The sequence below is a fragment of the Cupressus sempervirens genome, chromosome 11 (assembly GCF_028749045.1).
Source record: "Cupressus sempervirens isolate cs-2001-9-10 chromosome 11, ASM2874904v1, whole genome shotgun sequence".
NCBI classification, from domain to species: domain Eukaryota; kingdom Viridiplantae; phylum Streptophyta; class Pinopsida; order Cupressales; family Cupressaceae; genus Cupressus; species Cupressus sempervirens.
In genome coordinates this window covers 423,354,085-423,368,535 of record NC_143128.1, presented here as the reverse complement: position 1 = coordinate 423,368,535, position 14,451 = coordinate 423,354,085, and the positions used below count along the sequence as shown (strand labels likewise).

At 31.7% G+C, this 14,451-nt stretch overlaps 1 pseudogene; it reads left to right on the top strand.

Moving 5' to 3' along the window:
• The first annotated feature begins 502 nt into the window (after positions 1–502).
• LOC149530239 (putative anion transporter 3, chloroplastic) overlaps positions 503–14,451 on the top strand; it is a 39,734-nt pseudogene continuing 25,785 nt past the window's right edge.

The window sequence follows — 14,451 nt, the reverse complement described above, 5'->3', positions numbered from 1 at the left end:
TAACTGGAGCACTTGTTTAACACTACAAATTGAAAGATAAGCTTAGTAGTAGCTTAAAAAATTGACTAAGTATGAGTCACTAATAAAAAAACTTTTACCTTAATGTCAATAGAAGATGGTGGTGGTATTAGTTGTGATGATGATGATGATGATGATGATGATGATGACAATGACAATGATGAAGGGGACAAGTATGATGATGGTGATGATGATGATGATGATGACATGGATGAAGAGGATGACTTGTATGGTTTTATAATTAAATTATTATGTGTTGAACTCTAATTTCATGGAGTATATACAATGATTTTTCATAGGTACCACACATAAAGTAGAGGTAAGGAATTTTAAAAAATACATTGATTTCGACGAATGTATCATGTAATTTTTGTCTTCTATATAATTTGTAGCATACATATTATGTAATTTTTGGCTGACTTAAGACACATGATTTACATATGTAGAAAATTTAACACCTTTGATTAGGATCATGCATAGCGACATGGATCGACAGGTATAACTCAATACACCCTATAGATATAATTTATTATTTTTGTGTCGACTCTTTACCATCCACATCAACTTTAGTCCTACTATGTCTCTCATTTGATGAATTGTAGGCATCACCAAATAGGTATTTGTCTAATTTTTCTTCTTTGAGTGAGGAAAATGTGGGAATAGAAGACAAAAAGTGAGACATCTAGTAGGTACAAAATAGGGAGATCAACTAGAGGTCAAAAGATTAGAAGAAAATTCAATAAATGAGTACAATATTTCCTAGCTGGGGGGGGGGGGGGGTCATGTTCTTGTGATATTGAGACCAAAGGCGATAAGAAATTTTCCTTAAGGTACACATCTTCAGAAAGAATGGGTACCCAAGGAACTAGCTTCAATTAAAACTAATTTTTCTATTAATGAAAGGATATATCACATAGCTCTATCTTCATTCCATGGTTTGGGCTTATTTTCTATGGATGTCATAAAGGTCAATTATAATAAATTTTTTGAATTGATGGAGTATGTAGGATCTTGTTACAATTACAATAATTTGGCTAAAAATTGTGCAGTATATAAAAAAGTATGCGTATTATCAGCAAATTATATACAATGCAAAGAATATGATCAAAGTAAAAGGTTCACTATGTATATTAATGGAAGGCCATAATAAATAGGGAATATTGTAGGTTTTATAAATAGTTCTCAACCTATGTGAACTAATAAGTGACCAAATTATATATTCAAGGCATGCGAGGGAAATTATGTTTTTGTATGTGTGATAAAATCAATAAGTGTAGGGGAAGAGCTTCTGACAGATTAGAATTTGAATCATGTAGATACAAAAAAATTCACTATCATAAGACTGGTAAGTATAACATATTTTAAACCAATTGCCTCCAATTAATATTGAATCTAATATACAATCTACTATTTTATTAATATTCTATTTTTGGTAAGTCTATTACTTTCATTTCGCCACTGATTGCTAGGTATTACTGATCTTTTCTAGAGGGTGACATGGATCCACTACAAGGCATAGGTAGGGATGTCTCTCACACACCTTTAGCAAAGGTAAACCTTAATTAGTGTATTTGTACAAATTATATAGAAACAAATGTCATATTATTATGTTCTTTTCTTTATGGATTTGGAGTTATTTTGATAGAATTTTACTAATATTGATGTCACAACTTGATACAAGTATTGATAGGGAAAAGAAAAAATGACAACAAATCAAATGTGATATGAAATTGAGGTGAAATTTATAGATGGCATCACATGTAGCACTGACCTTGACTTTATGGCTACTCAGATGATAAATAAATATAGTACAAAAATTCTTTCCCTTGTCATGGAACAAAACAAAACTAAGGAGATAGAGCCACTTAATGACAAATTGATACGTAGAGTCAATTGTAAGAAGGTAAGGAGTAATTAATCTTAATAAATAATAAAAATTAAATAGATATTTATATTTTATACTATCTTATGGATCATGATAAAAAATATACGTGTTCTTCTTACAAGAATTTTTGATACTTGTGAAACATGGTCAAGATGGTGAGGGTTGTAGTGCACAATGTTCATGTAAATAATCCTTACACTTTTAACCATTCATTTAACCATTGCATGCATAATTGACTCAACTTATGTTTGGGATGCATCTAGTACACCATTTGATCTTTATCCATTGCAAAAGTCTTTTCTAATAATGTATTCTTCAGCTCATGATGAAGTGTGGATGCCTTCTTCAATCACTACTCTGATACTACCAACTATAATGTCAAAAATAAGAAGCTTGTAGACATCTTTGTCTGTACCAAGTACAACTAGTAAAACCTTATTTTTCTATATTTTGTTATGATCTAATCATGCATTGATTTATTTTTGGGTACATTTTATACTCATGGACCTATTTTGTGCACTAATTTATACATCTACAAATGATACATGAATAGAGACCACTACTACCAAAGCTGAACCATTTCCTGGATCAGCCCATGTTACTAGTACTAGTTCATTTGTGGGGTCATTGTTTTTAAACAATAAAACTATGTTTCTATTAGAAGTACCAAAGCTTCCAAGTGCTTTAAAATTTTTATTATTTATTTTGTAAGTGTAGTTTACTTATACATAACTCATTTTGGATTGATAATTGAATGATTTTTATGTAGGAAATGATGTTTTTTTATGCTACTCCTTTTGAAATGACATTGAAACTATTTGGGCCCAACATATGTAAAAGGTATGTAGCTTCATATCATTGGTATAATATTTTTATTTTCTTCCATTTATTGTACTATATTAAAGTTATTGATCTAACAATTTTTTTTCTTCAAAAAAGGTGGAATGTGTTGAAAATTGGCTAACAGTGATATGTAATTATTTTCATTTATGGAAACATATGATGTACATGTTCATAGGAAATCTCAAAAATAAAGACACTTAGTGTTTGGTAATCAAAAAATTGTCGAAGTATAGAATTTAGTTTACAACAATGTATTGTTTTGTTTATAACTTGTTGCTGATGTCATATTCTGACTAGAAAAGTTACATAAAGATAGTATACATGTTGATGATGACATGTATAACCTCATAAGTCAGTACAGACCGTACAAAATAGAGATATTCATGTTTGAAGTGAAATAGGACAACATAATTGAAAGAAAGAATTGTTTTGTTTACAAAATGATTACTTGTCCAATTAGGGTCAACATCCTAGATGTTTACCCTATGTTGGAAAAGTGAATTGTGATCTTAGCTAACCTAGCAATTTTTTTTGTAAAGACATGGTATTTATGCAAAGGACATCTTGCAATGAGAATGGGAGCAATTGTGATTGCAAGTGCTATCTTGTAATTGCGATTACATGCGAACTTTTGTGAAAGTGATCTATGCAAAGTTTTATATGAGCTATTTGGTGATCTAAGATCCAGCTAAAGATCAAGGATTAGTCAAGGAAGAAGATACAATATGTATGTTTAGTTAGATTTCTTGTTTGAGTAGTGAGCTCTACTTGTAATTAGAAGTGCATGTTTGGGCAGTGGGCTCATCTTGCATTCATTGTACTACAACTCCTAATAGGGTTGGAATCTCTTAACAAGGATTTGAAGTATCCTAATAGGGATTGCTAATACTAAAAATTCTCATTGACTCCTAATAGGGTCCATCCTCTAATAGGGAACTTATATATCAGTATATTATCTAGTGGGTATCATCCCCACCAAGGTTTTCCCTTGGCCAGGGTCTCCCTAGTTAACAAAATATGATGTTATGAGTTATATTTATGCATTTTTACTATTACTGTTCAATATTACTATATTGCTTTTTTATGCATGGTTTAAAGTAAGTAATAATATCCAGTTGGCGACTAAAGTTTTTAGATTACTCATTCACCCCCCCTTAGTAATCCCTATTTTTAACAATTGGTATCAAAGCATAGTTACTTTGAAGAGGCTTAACATCTTAAGTAAGATCCCTATGGATATGGAATAGTTGATGAAGAACCTTGACAAAGCTATTGAACAGATTGATCTCCTTACTGAAGAAAGAGATAAGTTGAAGGATAGATATAAAGACTCCAAAGTATACATTTATCAATTGAAGGAAAAGATTGGACATCTCGAATCAAAGCCTGAATCTACTAAATCTGGAACTAATGATGATTATTATTCAAAATTGAAGATATAGTACAAGATCTTGAAGCCTGAATTGAAGATTACAAATCTGAAGTTGACTTTGAGAAATGATCCCAACAAAGTTGAATATAATTTGAAGATTGAAAATGTAGATCTGAGAGCAAGTTTGGAAGAGAAACATCTGAGTTTGAAACATTGAAAGAAGATCCTAAAGAAATCCATAAGTACAATACTATTGTGAAAGGTGAATTAACATAGTGCAAGCAATAACTTGAGAAGCTTTATTCTAGAAAATAAAAGCTTGATGATTCAATGTCAATACAGAGACCTACTTACGATAAGACTAGTCTTCGTTATCTAATTAACATGTCTGCAAAGAAACCTGAGTTTAGATCAAATCCAAAAGAAAAAGACAAATATGATGATAAGATTGAATCTAGTCAATCCTTTAAAAAATCCAAAGAAATTGAGAAAAATAAGGAAGTTGAAATCTTGGATGAACCAAACCAAGTGGAATCTCCTAAGGCAATCAGATATGAATTTAGAGGTAAGTGCTTTTTATGTAATGAAATAGGTCATATGAAAAGAAATTGTACTAATAAGTTATTTAATCATGTTAAGGACTTTTATTGTCATAATCATCATGGTATGGGTCATAATGAAATTGATTGTATGAAACCTAAGTATGATAATGATAGAAGAAATAGTAGAATGTCTAAAAATACTAACCCTACAGATAGAAGAAGATCTAATGAAAGGACATTGAGAGAAGGAAGATCTTATAAAGATAGAAGATAGATTATGTGTTATAAGTGTAACAATTTAGGACACATTGCTCAAAATTTTCATGCACCTAATGATTAGTAGAATCCTAAAAGTAGAACACCAATATTTTAGTTATGCAAAAACTTCAAACACACAGTGAAGTACTACATAATGGTCATAAATTTTGAAGATAGAAGGAACAATGGAAGAAAATTCAAGAACAAAATAAATGATGGAAAGAACATTGGAATTGATAGAAGGAACCATGAAAGGAACTCTAGAACTAATAGAGACAATGGAAAACACAAAAAAATTGTTAGTGAACTTCGAGAAAAACTTAATGAAGCATTTGTGAAAGGAGTAGATATCTCAAAAGAAAAGTTAGATGATGATGAAATAGGAAGATCAAAGTCAGTTGTTGAGTTTGACTCAATTAAGTTGAATTACGCTTGTTCATAGCATTAGAATTTGAGAACTTTAGTCAGAAGCTAAATTAGAGGTAGAAAAGTTGGTAAAAGGTGTATTCAGTTGTGTTTAGATGATACGTAAGCTCACTTATAATTTGGAGCTCATCTAAACAAGTTATGAAGGAATTTAGAGTTACTAGTATTACAAAAAAGGTTAATTCTATAGGAAAAGATGAAAAATATGTTTTTGTAGAGAATTTCATGATGCAAAGTCTTGAGGAGGTTTTTATGATGAAAAGAGGCTAGGGTAAACCTCGGGTAACATCTAAAGATTGGATAGATGATCTTGAGTAGTTAATTGATTACAAAACATAATTAACAAATTTTTCATATTTTCAAAGTATGCAATTAATGCAAGTTCAAGTTGACGAAATAAATGGAGTGCAAAATTGATTTTCATTTCGTTGCAAACACATCCAAAGTGAAGAACATTCAAAAGAAACTTTTTAGAGAGATTTCAAAGTAAACCCTATTTTTGGAAAGAGGTATTTTATTATTTTTCCATAAATTTATTCGGTAAAAGTTAATAATTGATAGAATCATGGATATATCAGTAGTGCTCAATGTTGAGAAAGGAGATGGACCTATGTTAAAGATTGTTTTCATAAAACCTACTAAAGGAAACACTAACTTAGCATTGTCTATCACTCTGAACAACATAGTATATCCTTAAGATGTAGGAAATAATCTGAATAGAAAGTTTGAGTCTACTGGTAGTGAATTCATGAACAAAGATATGGAATTGATTTTCAACCATGAAATGACTATGAAGCCCAGATTTGAACATCTAAAGGAATTAGACTTGTTTAAATATCACTTCTACTATGAGTTAGACATAGATGAATGGCAATTTTTTATATTGAGTAGGATACATGATGGTAAATTATAGATGCAAGACAATGTAGTTGATATTTTTTGCTAACATTATTCATGGGGTAACTAGTCTTAGTAAAGAAGGTAGTTTACCTATAGGTGAGAAATTAGTCAAGAAGAAAGTTGAAAGTTATACTAAAGTAGCATACAATGGAAAGGCTATGGTGCTCAACACCATCAAGAAATATGATGTAAGATTTTTAAATGAAATTATTGCCTATTCTATTTGTGCAAGTTCTAAGATTGATGAAATCTCAATAGGATTCATTTATGTAGCATATAAGATATGTGTAGGGAAAGAGAAAGTGAATCTTAGTGAAATTATGAGAATGAAACTCTTAGAGAACCTAGAAAAGATAAAGAGAACAAAGAAAGTGTGTTTAGATTCCAGTCATTGATAAATCACATATTCTTTCATGTGCTTAAAAGACTTCCTTACTTATCATTCATAGACATCATGAGTAGTAAAAAATGCACAATGGAAAAGATTATAGAGGTATGTAGAAGACACCTTGTAGAAAAGATATTAGACAGTGGCAACCTGATAATCAGAACATTTTAGAATGAAACAAAATAGAGATTTAGAATTGCACTTGCAATTGTGGATAGATTTAAGGAAGACATTTTTATTTTGGTTGATATAGATCATACTTATATTCAAGTAGTGGAACCTTGGGAAACATTTTTTTATCCCTTGAGCTATGAAAAAAATGATGATATAGTAGTTGGTTACATTGATTTTTTGTTAAATTTGGACAAAGATATAGCATAATATAGACTTGATACATATGATGAGATCACATAGTTAACTCATCAAGAAACTTTAGAGAAGGCATCACACAAGAAATTTGAGTCTATAATGAAGAAGGTATTATTAGAGGCTAGAATGATAGAGAGTGAATCTGAGACTATAAGACAAATGATGAAGCAAGGTATACTAAACATTCAACCTTTGTCAGTATCAGTTGCAGAGACATCTTTGGAATACAACATTCTATATGCAATAGTTAAGGTCCAGATTGATATATCTACTATGAGATATATTATAGAAAACAATATGAAACTGAAGGATCTTGAGAGCATAATAAACAAGAAAGTCTATATGAGACTCATTCAAAAGAAGGCTCCTACAAGGGAAGAAGATCTTGAACTTTAGAAGTTTATGCTTAGGACTATTTTTAAGATTAATGATGAAAAATAAATCAAAATATTGTTGAATAACCTCACACCATATTGGAGGAATAAATTGAAACCATTTCTATTTATGGTAGGTGAAAAGGATAAACTAAGGAATGATACTATAGGATCTATCAGTCAAATGATGTTAGAGTCAAAGCAACATCTCCTCTAGCACCTAAAACCTTAGAAGTTTCAGTGAGCACTGATACTATGCAAATTGATCAAACCAATGTTACCATTAACATTGATGATACCAATACATTTGGTGGTTCTAAACCTAATTAAATAGACACTGAGGATATTGAAAAAAATTGAGACAACTTGAAGAAGAGAAGAGGCTACTTAAAGTAGAGAAGAAGAAAATAGAGGAAACCAAGTAGAAATTTCTTGAGGAAGAAAAGAGAAGAATTTTAGAAGAAGAGATGAGAAAGATAACTAAGGAAGATGAAAAAAAGATATTTGAAGAGAAGAGAGAAAGAGAGGAAAGAGAAAATAAAGAGGGAGAAGAAAGAAGAACAAAAGAAGTAGTGAAGAAACAAAGGGAGGATGGTACTAAACTATCTAGTTCATCTACTCTGCTCTCTCTTACTAGTTTATCTATTAATGATGATGATAAAAAAGATCTAATCTCATCCTTGACCAAGCTTATTGAGAAGAATAGGAAAGTGATGAGTTTACAAAGAACTTTAATGAAAGTTACAAACAAACTACATAGTAATTTGGTAGTATAACACACAGAACCAGATCCTGAACAAAGAGCACAAGTAGTGCTAAAATCATTTTGATGAAGAGTTTACCAATTTTTTGAATGTTGCAAAGGAAAAGGCATAGATTTCCCATGATGCTAACTTGTTTAGCACCATCTGTCAGAATATCAAGAATGACTTTGTTAATTTTGATACTTATACAAAAGAACTTTAGAAATGCAAACAAGATGGGGAAACTTTGTATATTAAGTGTACCCTCTCATACAAACCAACTAAAGAAATTTATAGTTAGATAGAGATAAAGATGAGTGAGCTAGAGGCTTTATCCAGCCAAATCCAACATCCATCTTGAAAAGTAGATGATTTTGAAGGAAAAGTGGCCAGTATTCATGGTGGTATTAGGAAATTGGAACTTCAAAAGGAACCTATTTTGAAAAGGATATCTGATTTTAGAGAATCTATTGCTCTAAAATTATCTTTTGTTGAGAAGCAGTTAGAGAAATGTGTAAAAGCCAATGACACATATTCCAACTTTTTGTATTAAAATCTTAATGCAATTGAGATTGCATCATATGCTTTATGTGCAATTCTCACATCAGTTGCATCTACCAATGAAACATGGACTAAGGGTATGGATGCTTTGAGGGATAATTTTGAAGATTGCATGGAGATCATTTCAGCATAAGGAAGGACAATTTTTTTGGATAGAACCTTGACATTTTGACCTTTGTCATTGATGTCAAAGGGGGAGAGATACAATGTGAAAATTGTAAATTAGGTAAAGAGAAGATAAAAGTGTAAATTATATTGTAAGGGGGAGTATACATAAAGATGAACAAGTTGCAATAGATGTAATGTAAGGTATTATTTATTTTTGTGGTGTTAAGTTTTTATCACTTAGCCAGTTTTCTCTATTTTGTTGCCATCAGTGCCAAAGGGGGATATTTTTGACAATTGGCTAATAGTGATATGTAATTGTTGTCATTTATGGAAACATATGATGTACATGTTCATAGGATACCTTGAAACAAAGATATTTAGTGTTTGGTAATTAGAAAATTGTCGAAGTATAGAATTTAATTTACAACAGTGTATTTTTTTGTTTATAACTTGTTGCTGACATCATATTTTGACTAGTGAAGTTACATGGAGATAGTATACATGTTGATGATGATGTGTATAACCTCAAAAGTCATTGTAGACTATAAAAAACATAGATAATCATGTTTGAAGTGAAACAAGATAGTAGAATTAAAGGAAAGAATTGTTTTGTTTACAAAATGATTACTTGTCCAATTAGGGCCAACATCCTAGATATTTACCCTATGTTGGAAAAGTGAATTTTGGTCTTAGCTGACCTAGTAGCAATTTGTGTAAAGGCATGGTATTTATGCAAATGACATCTTGCAATGAGAATGGGAATGATTATGATTGAAAGTGCTATCTTGTAATTGTGATTTAATGCAAACTTTTGTGAAAGCGATAAATGAATAGTTTTATATGACCTATTTGGTGATCCGAGTTTGAGCTGAAAATTAGAGATTAGTCAAGGAAGAAGATACAATACTTATGTTTAGTCTAATTACTTGTTTGAGTAGTGAGCTCTACTTGTAATTGGAAGTGCATGTTTGGGAAGTGGGCTCATCTTTCATTCATTATACTACAACTCCTAATAGGGTTGGAATCTCCTAATAGGGATTCAAAGTCTCCTAACAGGGACTGCTTATACTAAATTTTCTCATTAACTCCTAACAGTGTCCATCCTCTAACAATGAGCTTATATTTCAGTATATTAATCATCCCCACCAAGGTTTTCCCTTGGCTAGGGTTTCCCTAGTTAACAAAATAAGATTTCACGAGTTATCTTTGTGCATTGTTACTATTACTAAGTAATAATATCTAGTTGGTGACTAAAGTTTGTAGATTACTGATTCACCTGCCTCTCAATAATCCCTATTTCTAATAGAATGAATAGGGTCTTGAATTAAAAAATCAGCTCATTACATCTTTAGAGGACTTCTTTGAAAAAAAAAAACATTTTTGATAGTGCTCTACTTTTTAAAAGAGCATCCAAACATATAAAGATTGTGAGGGACTAATATAGAATGGCTCTAAAGGTTAACCCAAAGTATGAACATCCTCCTATGATTCCACCAATGGAGTGGAATTAAATAATAGAAGATACAAAAGAGAAAAGGTTATAGGACAAAGGAAATGAACCAAAAGAGGGCAAAAGAAGGAATGTCATGACAGTATTAAGTAGAATGTAATCATGCACTAATTAGTGATCTTTGTAAATATATAGTCTAACATATTTAAAAATTTTCATAGGCGATAGGACACATCAAAAGCTATAGAAGCAAGAGTACAAAAGGTTGGCCAACACAAACTTGGCTTGGGCGCTACATGAAACTTCACTCTTGACTTGCAAGTAGAAGCAATGGTTTTTCATATTAATTTTTAATTATATAAGGTTCAAATAAATTTTGTTTACTCAAATCATACATGAAAAACTAATGATATAAAGAAAAAAATACAGGGCACAAAATTCAATGTAGAGCCCACGGATGAAAACAAAAAAATTGCCTTGAAGGAAGGCTATAAAGTTGTGGCTACACTCCTATGTCAAGAATCTAAAAGCCATATTGAAGAATGTGGTGCACCAGATGAGACATAGGTAAATTGGTCAAATGAAAAGTAAATCAAATATAATAGTTGAGAAATTTTATGTTTGATGTTAATTTCCAACATAAATTGACTATTTCTATTTTATTTATTAAACAATGATAATAATGCACATGATATTTCACTGTAGCCTTCAAATCCTATCATAGAACTTGTGCATGACAAAGGCCACCATGTGCATCACAATGGTGGAAGTAGTAATTTTCTATTGGAAATAAATTATGTAATTATTAATAAAATTAAACATCTTCAATTGCAATTGGCCATGTAACCTTTTCATCAATATTTTAGAGTATGTTGAACATCATGGTGAATGAGTGGAGCATGTTCAAAGTGTTCAACATGTTGAGGTGGCGGTGGATCAAAATGTTATTGTACATGATGTAGCATTGTCAGGTAAACAAAAATGCATGTTATGCTCTATTGGTTAATGAAATACTTGTAACAATATTAAAAAGTATGCAAATTTAACCCATTTACTTGTTATTGTAGCAGACCCCCCTTTAGTTCACTAGCTTTGTGCTCATCAAAGAAAGAGGAAGCATCATAATTTGACATTACAACCACAAGAGGAGTAGAATATGGAAGATATTGATGCTCATATTTTCCTTTTCCTTAAGAAATCTAAGAAAAACAAAAAAAAAGAAATGATTTTTTAAAATGCTATTTGATAAACCTTGTTTAATAAAATTTTTTGAATAATGAAAGACTGTTGTTTTAAGTAATTATCTATGAATGTTGCATATTAATATTGAATTTTATGTCATGATTTGATTAATTAAACTAGGTTTATAGGGGACCTAAAACCCCAAACAAAAAGGAGCCAAAGTTAGGAGCTAGTTTTACAGGGACCAAAAACTCAGAGTATCAAAGTAGAATACAAAGGCTAGTTTTATAGGGACCAACAAGCAAGTCGAGCTTTTTTTATAGGGACCAACAACCAACATAAGTTAACAAAACAACAGGGACCAAAATTCTAGAAAAAAAATAAAAAAAATAAACTTAGACACGATCTTTTATAGCACCAATAATAAAAGTACCTAAGAAAACAACCTCTCTAAGAGAATCATGAATATTCTTCATAGAAAGTTGGAGGTCCACTTTCTTAGTGCTTTGTTTGGTCTTCTTGTTAGACCACTAGCCCACAATAGAGCATGATTAGTTGAATTAGCTTCATCTGAAGAAACTTTTTCAATAGAAGCAACAACAACCAAGATGGATGGAGTAACATCCTGCATACCCATCTCATTGTCCTTAATTAGTTTTTTAAGGTAAGCTTCATAATGATTCCTGTTCTCTCCACTTCTTACATTCCTCATCCAATTTCACTTGTAAAAAATGGGACTTTTCTTGCAAGGAAGAAACAATTAAGTGAAGTTTCTTAATTTCATTGTACATCCAATGTCCATCTCCAACCCAATATTAGCTCTATCTTTGGCTTTATTCAGAAATTCTAGAAATTTATCATCACCCTTTGAATCTTGGGCATCCTCAGAGTCATCAATCTATTGATGCTTTTCCTTAAAGTCTTGGGTTTGGGTCTTTGGCTCATTATCTGTACTAGGATTAGTATCATTGTGAACACATTTGGTTAGAGAATCAGTAGCGGGCACTGGATCAAGGGAAAAGGTAGTATTAATAGGGGAGATCTCAACACACTCCAAGTCTAGTGTGTAGGTAATTGGGTTGATTAAAACATCTTTCTCATTAGTACTAGTATCATTCCTAATTTTTTTATCATGCAAAGCCTTCTTATTCACCATCTTTCTACTATCCTCTTTGATGATAACACCCTTGTTCTCAATACTAGAAATGATTCTTTTTATTCTTCTATGCTTCAAGGAAGGGACATTATCCATAAATTTACCCTTATTAGAAGAGTGATTACCTCTCTTGTTGACAATATTAGGGAAGAAAGCAATGAATCATGGGCTGAGATATCATCTAGGTTGAGAGAGAAATCCATGTTCTTAGGAGAACAATCTTCACTCATAGTCTAGGCCACATCATCATCTAGGGGGCATCAACAACCTCCAAATCTTTAGAGCTCTGATCAGAGTTTTCCATCACCATATCCTACTTGCTGGTACTTTTGTTTTTCCTTAAAGAGTCACCAACATTTTCCTTGCTGTTGGTTGTTCCTTCCACTTCTCTTTTCCATTTGATGCTAGAAACAGAGTGAGTAGAGGTATTATCTCAAAAAAATTGAGTGATAAGAAGGATGAGACCCTCATGGATGATAGGTATGGAATCCTTATACTTATGGGCTTTAAGCCTAGATAGGAGAGAATTTTCCAAGTATTAAGGGAAGGAGATTCTTTTCCTATAACATAAATTATTCAGAAAAAAAAGTGGTATTGATGACCCTAGAAACCCTGCCATCTAGAATGAAATACAACTACACACAGGTGAGAACCTCCTACAAAATATCTTTAATTTGAGCAATATCATAGAAGTTACTGACCCTCACTAGTCTCACATCCTCCTTAACATTTTTGGGAAAGCACTTGATCACCTCTTCCCAAGCTTTTTTCTGCTTGAAGAATCTAATACCTTCATTCAATAGCCTGATAACCTCAACAATAAAATCAGCATTAAGAGTAAATTTTCTACCATAGAGCATCTTGTCACCATCCCAAGCTTTGTAGAAACTATCCATCACATGAGGTTTGTAACCATGAAGTTTTTCAATGTAATTGGTCACCTTCCCTTTCTCAAGTTGATGCCAAACTTCTTCTTTTTCTAGTAGTGGCACTTCTCGGGTTCCAACATTTTTGCTTCCCTTCCCATTTTCACAGAAAGAGAACCACACTATAGAATGTGATTGAAAAAGCATAGTGAAAAACCCCAAGAAATGATCAACTTATTACCTCTTGAAAGCCCAAAGAACACCCACAATCCATGTGAAGTACTAACAAACATGCATGTATGAAAACTATTCCATTAAAAAAAATAAATGGAAGCATTGGTGATATGATAAGTGGAGGCTATGGTCATATCAAATATTGATTTTCCCTTCTTGAGATATGTTTCTTTCATAATTACACTTAGCTATTAGATCACCATCCATGCTTAGCTAGTCAATCCACATGATGATATCATTACTCTGAGTTGCCAGGTTGGCCATCGAGTCAGCCAATGTGTTTGTCTCATGGTAGCTATGAGAAATGAACACTTTTTGAAAATAATTTAGGTCTTCTTTACTTTAAAAAATAAGGTTAAAAATATTCCAGGTAAGGTTATGTTTAGTATTAAGGATATTGACAATATTTTTGGAGTCCCCGTCCAGCTAGAGGTTCCTACAACTAGTATCTTTAGCTAACTTGATCATATAATAAGCCCCTACCATCTCGGCTTTATGGATATAAGTAATTACAAGAGGAATGGCCAAAGCTCTAATAATATTGTAATTACAATCCCTTATGACTCTCCCACAACTAGCCTTGCCAGGGTTCCCTTTGGAAGCCCCATCAAAATTAGCCTTAATCCAACTATTAGGAGGAGATAACCAAATGACATTCTCCCTCAAATTATCCTTTTTAACTTTATAGTTTTGACTAGGATGCACCAAGTTGAGGTTTTTAGAGGGGCCAAAATGTGATATAAAATTCTCCTTTATGTTTCTAATAATTCTTTTAC